This window comes from Myotis brandtii, unplaced genomic scaffold (assembly GCF_000412655.1).
Source record: "Myotis brandtii unplaced genomic scaffold, ASM41265v1 scaffold230, whole genome shotgun sequence".
NCBI classification, from domain to species: domain Eukaryota; kingdom Metazoa; phylum Chordata; class Mammalia; order Chiroptera; family Vespertilionidae; genus Myotis; species Myotis brandtii.
The window spans coordinates 5,174,237-5,181,798 of record NW_005358650.1 but is presented as its reverse complement, the minus strand read 5'-3'; the positions used below and the strand labels follow the sequence as shown (position 1 = coordinate 5,181,798).

Genomic DNA, 7,562 nt, shown 5'->3' with positions numbered 1-7,562 from the left:
GGTGCCCCAACCCCCCAATCAGCTCTACCCTGAGCATGACTAGGGGTGGCATCGCAACCTCCCGATCCGCCCTGCGCTGTGCATGACAGGGGGCGGCACCCCAACTCCCCAATCGGCCCTGCTCTGAGCCCGACCAGGGGCTGCACCTAGGGATTGGGCCTGCCCTCTGCCACCCGGGAGCGGGCCTAAGCCAGCAGGTCATTATCTCCCGAGGGGTCCCAGACTGCGAGAGGGCACAGGCTGGGCTGAGGGACCCCCTCTTCCCCCCGCCCCAGTGCACAAATTTTTGTGCACCGGGCCTCTAGTTAAGAATAAAAATACTCTTCTTACTTAACTTTATCCCCTTCTTACTCTCTCCCTTTCTTCCCATAAGTTTCCCAGTGAGTAATGTATCTTACCTTCTCTTCTAACCTATTCCCTGAGTTTTGAATAGGTAATTCATGTTTTTCTCATTTCTCGCAGTATAAAACTAATTTCAAGATTGAAGCACATCAAAAGAAGAAACTACACTTGTTGAAATATTATTACACCCTAAAGAAATAGTTAACTATGTGAGAAAAATTTAGGTTTGGGAAGGATTCTCCCAGGACATATATACTTTCTCTATCTAACATACTTTAGTATGCCAAAGCATGATCCTTGCATTGGATATTATCTCAACCCTTGCAACTAAGATATGTTTGTTGATTTTAGAAAGCAAGGAAGGGAGAGAGAGAGGAAGGGAGAACATTAACTGGTTTCCTCCTATAGGTGCCCTGACCAGGGATCGAACCCCCAACCTAAGTATGTGCCCTGACCAGTAATGGAACCCACAACTTTTGGGTGTACAGAAGATGCTCCAAACAACTGAGCAACCCAGCCAAGGCTGAAATTAGAATTTCTAAGATGTTTCTTGGTCATTGGTCTCTTATCACTGATGCCAATATATGCAGCTTATAGCCCTGTTGCTGTTTCTCATTTTTTGCCTCACACCTCATATTTCTAATCCCAACTTCTTGGTTTATACTCAGCTTTCCCCTTTCTTCAAGCTCCTTATTTTTTGTTTGCTTATTCCGTTTCCTGTCATTTCCCCTACTTCCTTGACTTTCATATGAATCAGAGGACATTTCATTGATGTTACCAATATGATTACTCCTTTCATCCTGACCAAACACAGGAATATCTTCCAAGTCTCCTGACCCATTTTCAAAGGGTTCCTCCTTTGCCCCCCAGACAAGCATTTTATTCTCTTCCAGATTTGAGAAGGTTCATAATGCTACAACTGGTTAGAAATCTAACCTACATATAATGAAAGTGTTATTACATCCCTCTAGTTCCACTAAACTGTGATATGAATGAAGACAGGGATTGTTTCTTAATATAGCCAGCATCCTACACAGTACCTGGAACACTGTAGTTACCAAACAAGTGATTACTGAATGAATGAAATTCCAAGGTGAATTACAGCTTTCTCTGTACACTTTGGCATAAAGTAAGGCTTTGACAAGAGTTTCTGTATTAAATGATAAAATTCATGACTTAAAAATATATTTAAATATAAAAACTTTAATCATGACTTCTCTTTTATACTGCTTTCAATATTTCTGGAATTCCCTGGAAATAGTACAGTAAACAGTATTACTTATAAAAGGAAACAAAATGTAGTGTGTACCTAAATGTACACATTACATGTTACCTAATTCCACTCTAAAGACAGATTCCCCAAAGTTACTGAATAATCCATTTAATTTGAAATTGTTTAGCCTCTCCTCTCTATCAGCAAAGATAGTTCAAAGTTATCTAGACTTCCATATTCTGGTCTCTGACTATGATATAAGAACATTTATTGTCAGAAACCTAAAAACAAGCTGTTCAACTGGGATTCCATGCCCACCACCAAGCATTGTCAAGGTGTCTTGCTCAAGAAAGCTAGTCATAGCTCCCATGTGTTATTTATGTATCATGTTCCAACTCAAGTCTTTTCTATACTTTTTTTAAATGGAAAAAAAACAGTATTTTTCCACTTCATATTGAAATTTAGGTTAAAACTAAGCAACAACTTCTTTGGTAGAATTCTAAATGGAACATTTCCTTGTTCAACCTACTATAAACCTATGATTAAAAAAAATTATAGTCCTTGTATTACTTCAAAGGTATATCATCCTTATCAAAACTCATCAAAGGTTTCTACAGATGAATTAAAAATGTATAATAACGACTTTCTGGTACATCTAATCTTGCCCACCAACTTCCCCATTTACACAGGTTGCCATCTCTAACTCATACTCATTAGCCAAATGTAGTTCCTATTCTTTAATTGTGCTTCTCCTCACAACTAGAAATAGATAGAGGCTAGAGAGGCACCTAGGATGCAAAATTTACGGAGACATTCATTCTCAGGGTTGTGCATGTGCCACCCTGTGGTTGCATGACCCTAAAAGTGAATACAGTCTTATTTTGTGTCGTAGGCATCTCTCATGCCTCACCGTAGTCTTGGCCCTACTTCTCTATTCCACCCTTACTGCTCTTACTTCTCTAAAAAGCGACAAACCAAAATCTAATTCTGACAAAGCAAATATCTAAAATTAAGCAATGAATTTAACTATAATTTTGCATCCATTTAAAATCATGTTTTCAAAGAAAATCTCTTGTTCACAATGTGATGTTAGGTGAAAAATAGATGAGGCAGGAATGCTTATGTACAGTAAGATTTTGGTGTGTGATTTTTTGTGTGTTTTTTTCAAATGAGTACAAGTTGTATGTGCATATAAGTGACAGACCTATGTTATTTTTTACTCCCCTTCTTTTGGTGGCACCATATCAATTTATTTCTGTTGAACTACCCTTCTCTTACTCTCAATCCATGTAGTTTGGGTGGCACTAATTATGTATTCCCACTCTCAAGTTTCTGGAATGAGCACAAAGTTCCTGGAACAGGTATATGACCCAGGTGGGAACAATCAACATATTCCCTCCCCCAAGCAGTAGTTCAGGAATGAACCCAATAGGACTGATAAAACGCAATTCTGCAAGAACTAATGGGGAAGTTATCTTTCAGCTGAGGTTGCTAAACTGAAAGAACATGATAAGTATCTACTTCACAGTGAGCCAACCAGCAAAAAGAATTGCTAAGAGATGGAAAGAGATGAAGAACACTCTGAAAACATTTTGCCCCTAGATCTAATCGCACCTGAGTTCAGGAGAGTTCAGGTGTTAAGAGATATACCTGCTACCACCTTGGAATTACTCTTGGGAAACAATTCTCTCTGGATTTCTCACATTCCTGCACAGAGCCTTCTGAGCAAAAGGTACTACAGGGGTATCTGCATGACAGACAGCCTTGGGAGCTCGAGACAGTGTCTCCCTACAGATAGAAACCTCCAATGAGCTTTGGAGAAGTAAAGCCCTCTCCTTCCCTTCCCTGGAAGACATTACTTATATTCCTTTATTAACTTATGTTTACTAGGTTGCTTTATATTTTAATCTTTATTTACTTATATTCTAGTATAATAAACCTAAAGACACTTTGCCTTTCTACCCTGGAGGGATTTGCTCAATGAGCAATCTCTCCCCTCTGCAAGGTATTCTCTTCCCATCAGTGTTCCAGACTTAACAGTTACATGAGGCAATAAATTATTTTTTCTTATTTAATAATTCATTCAACAAATATTTGCTGAGAGTCTACATAGTTATGTGCCACACATTTTCCTACACAACAAAATAGACAAAAACCCCTGCCTTCATCGAAATTGTATTCGAGAGAGAGGGAACAAATACAAAATAAATAAAATGCACAGTATTGACAGTAATCTATACTAATAAAAGAGTAATATGCTAATTAGACCAGATGTCTTCTGGAAGTCCATCTGGACAAAGCCATAGTGGCTGCCTATGAGGGCCAAGGGGCTGGAAGAGGTGGCGGGGCTCAGAAGAGCCCAGCTGGCATGGGAGAGGCAGTGCGGTGTGGGAGAGGTGTTGGAGAGGCTCAGCAGCGTGGCCCCTTTTGCAGAGGCCACGGGAGAGGTGCTGCTGCAGCCTCCACCACTGTGGGAGAGGAGGTGGCGCCGCCACTGCCGCCGCCACCGCCCCTTTTGCAGAGGTGGGACAGGAGAGGCCTCGGCATGAGACAGTCAAGCGCCATGGCCCTTTGGCAGAGGCGGGGCGGGAGAGGGGGCTGCGCGGTCCCAGTCCCAGTACTGCCCCTTCTGCAGAGGCAGCCACAGAGGCAGCGGCGTGGGCCCAGTCCCGGCGCCATGCCTTCACAGAGGTTGGACAGGGTGTGACCTGCTGTGCCTCAACCTCCCACAGCCTCTCCCCCAGCTGGCCTGGCCCCAGGTCACCCCTCACCCATGGCGGCCAGCAGTGGCAGCAGCAGCCGGGTGATGGGGGCGGTGCCTTCCCATGATCGGCCCAGTCGCCTCTCACAGAAGGAGGCCAGACTGCAGCTTAAGCCCACTCCCTGCGGGGAGCGGGCCTAAGCCATCAGTAGGACATCCCCTTAGGGCTCACAGACTGTGAGAGGGGGTAGACCTGGCTGAGAGACCCCCCTCCCCCAGTGCATGAATTTTCATGCACCAGGCCTCTAGTAAGTATTATAAAGAGAGAAAATGCAGGAAAAGGTAAGAAGTGTGAGGGAGGGAGGAGATTTTGTATTTATGTTAGATGATTCTAAAGACTTTACAGATGAAGTGATATTTGAGCAAGGACCTAAGTAGATAAGGAAGTCATATGGATATCTGGAGAGGAGATTCTAGGCAAGGAGAACAGTAAGTATTTAAGAAAGAGCAAGGAGGCCTACAGGGAGTAAATGGTAGAGTCAAGAGAAAAATCTGAGTTCAGAGAAAGATCTTTCATGAGAGAGGGAGAGCAGGACCACAAAACTATCTTATTTGAGGACCCTGAGCTTGTACTCAGAGTTACATGGGAAGCAACTAAAACATTCTGAGTACAGAAGTGACGTGGTCTCTTACTTTTCAAAAGGATAGCACTAATATTCTGAGAGCAACAGCAGTAGCAGGGAGACTTGTTAGGAGTTACATACAAGGAGAAAAAGGGCAGTATTGAACTAGAGTGACCCTAATAGAGGTGATGAGAGCTGGTAGATTTCAGACATATTTTGAAGCCACAGAATATGCTGAAAGATTGTGTGGGGGAAGTGAAAGAAAAAGAGTCAAGAATAACTTCAAGGTTTGAAGTCTCAACAGAAACAAGGAAAGTGTTGCCATTTACAGAGATGGTGTTACAGGCAGTTAGACAAACGTGAACAGAGCAAGGACGATGGCCTGGGTACAGAAACTCACCAGGGCAAAAAGCCCTGGATGACTAGCACACAGCAAAACTGGGAAAACAAGGACCTTGCTCCCAGGGTAACCTTTCCTCCCCTAGCATAGTGCTGCTCATGCAGTTTGGACCCCCTGATCTTTTCCTCCCTAAAGATAACATCTAGGCCTCAGTTGTAGGTCCAGAAAAGCAGCAAAACCAGACAAGTGATTTTGGCTGCCTCAGGACCAGCAGCACTGACTAATGACCCCCTGCCCTGGCCCCAAACAACCAGTGGAGATCATGACCCTGAAAGAGCACACCTGGAGAGCTGATGAATAGTCTATTGAACCCGTTCCCTGAGACCTCCCCTAAGATTTCCACCTGCAAGAGAGAAATAAATACACTCAGGATGAAGGACCCCATGTGCTCTCTCCCCGAGGGGAGCATACCCTCATCATTTGCTCCCATCCGTCTTCCATCTAAGGGACCCCATGAGACTTGAAACCAGGGGAGCAATGGGCAGTAGCAGCTCGTCCCAGGCTAAACCCCTGAACCTATCTCCAAGGCCCCCTTTTCTCTGACTTCCCAGTGAGCCAGAGCAGCCCAGCATAGGCTCTCTTATTGCTTCATCTATACCCTTCCTTGTTGCACTGTCCTAAATATATTTTGCTGAGGTCAATAAATTCTTGCTTGCTTTTCTACACTTTGTCTCTTGATTGAAATCTTTGCCTCAAGAAGACAAGAACCAAAGCTCCTCGGTAACAATGGAAGCCTAACGAATATAAAAATTTATGCCAAAATCAGGTAATACAAGTAGAACTGAGTCAATAATAGAAAGTGAAGGGAATCTGGTATCCCTCTATTGTAGGGTGTGAAGTCAGCAATCCTTAATAAGCAAAAACAGCTGGTAAACTGCCAACTCTTGTAAATAGGGCTATGTGCCTACTAAGGATGGAACTATGGAGTGCTCAGTAAAAATGTTAGGGTGCTGGTATATTGCCTATTATGTAGCAGTCTTCAGAAGTCCTTCAAAAAAGCAGCATACTTTGAGTGGCCTTAATAAAACAAAAATCTTTTCTGTCTTTCATTATAAATCCAAGATGGCTCATACTGCAACTTACAAGGTTGAAATAAAATATCCCTAAACTAAAATTAGGCTCTTAACCACACAAAAACAAAAACTGAGAAAAGCCTAATGTTCCAGGCTCCTACCCAAGCATTCTACAAAGAAGATATTTACCCATTATCAAGAACCATGCACTGTGAAACATCTGGGAGCAGGGACAAGTTGGCTGTGCATTGTTACCTCAAGAAGTTTCTCTGGATGGCCTAGAGACAGAAGCCAAGAAGGAAATTGAGAAGACTAGGATTTGTACGGTTTTTCAACCTCAGCACTACTGGCATTTTGAACTGGGACACTCTTTGTTGTGGGGGGCTGTCCTATAGGATGCTTAACAATATCCTTGGGCTCTACCTACTAGATGCTAGCAACACCTACCTACTCAGCTCCACTGTGACAATAAAAATGTCTCCAGACACTGCCAAATGTCCCTGAAGTATCAATTGCCTTTGTTGGAGAACCACTGGATTAGAGTGATGGGCAAAGTTGTTTGGAGACATACCAGGCAATGGTTTGATTCAAGAACTAGCATTTGAGCTTTGGGTACTTGGGAGAAGTTGATCAAATGCAAGGAAATTTTTTTTTTAACTTGGTTTTTAAAAGTTGTATTGCCAAAAAACTCCCAAAAAAGGTTTGTTACTGCTCAATTTCTAAGACGGTTCCCGGGACCCCAAGCCCTCATCAACATTAAATGAACTTTGAAGCAGTACAGTCCCCACTAAGGGACTCTTTCTCAATACTCATCTTCTCTGTGACCAGGAGTGAAAAGAATAAACATAATCCCAGGAAGAACCAGTGGCAGCCATACTGGCTAATCAAAACTCTTACGACACTGCCAGGACAGAGTCCTTGCCATTCCTGGCCAATGAAATATGTACATATCATGGATTGGAAAACCTATGTGGGTTGTTTCTCCTTTTTCTCTTTTCTAATTGAGAGTTTTTACTGTCTTTATGCTATTCTCCTAACACTGAACACTTTCTTTTTACAATCAGTTATACAATATTTATCATTTAACCATAAGTTCATAGGCCCTCAGCCTAACTATTCAAGAAGAACTAACAATATTACCCAGAGATCCTTGACTTAAAGTTAGATACAGCAATTAAACAAGTCTTTGTTGGGGGCAGGTGGTAAATACATCGGAAGTTGCAAGTCAAAGATTTGCACTATGTTAAGAGAGGGCATTTTTTCAAGGGTG

At 42.6% G+C, this 7,562-nt stretch overlaps 1 protein-coding gene across 4 annotated transcripts in view; it reads right to left on the bottom strand.

The window, feature by feature from the left end:
- The window catches only part of FER (fer (fps/fes related) tyrosine kinase), a 316,192-nt gene that overhangs the window by 288,720 nt on the left and 19,910 nt on the right, over window positions 1-7,562 (bottom strand). The window contains exon 1 of one of the 4 annotated variants that reach the window (XM_014539886.1): window positions 6,482-6,564. The exons of 2 other annotated variants lie outside the window; for them this stretch is intronic. The gene's annotated coding sequence lies outside the window, so the exon portion shown is untranslated. Of the gene's footprint in view, window positions 1-5,561; window positions 5,611-6,481; window positions 6,565-7,562 lie in introns of those variants that run through there. One more of the 4 variants, XM_014539885.1, reaches the window with a different exon arrangement.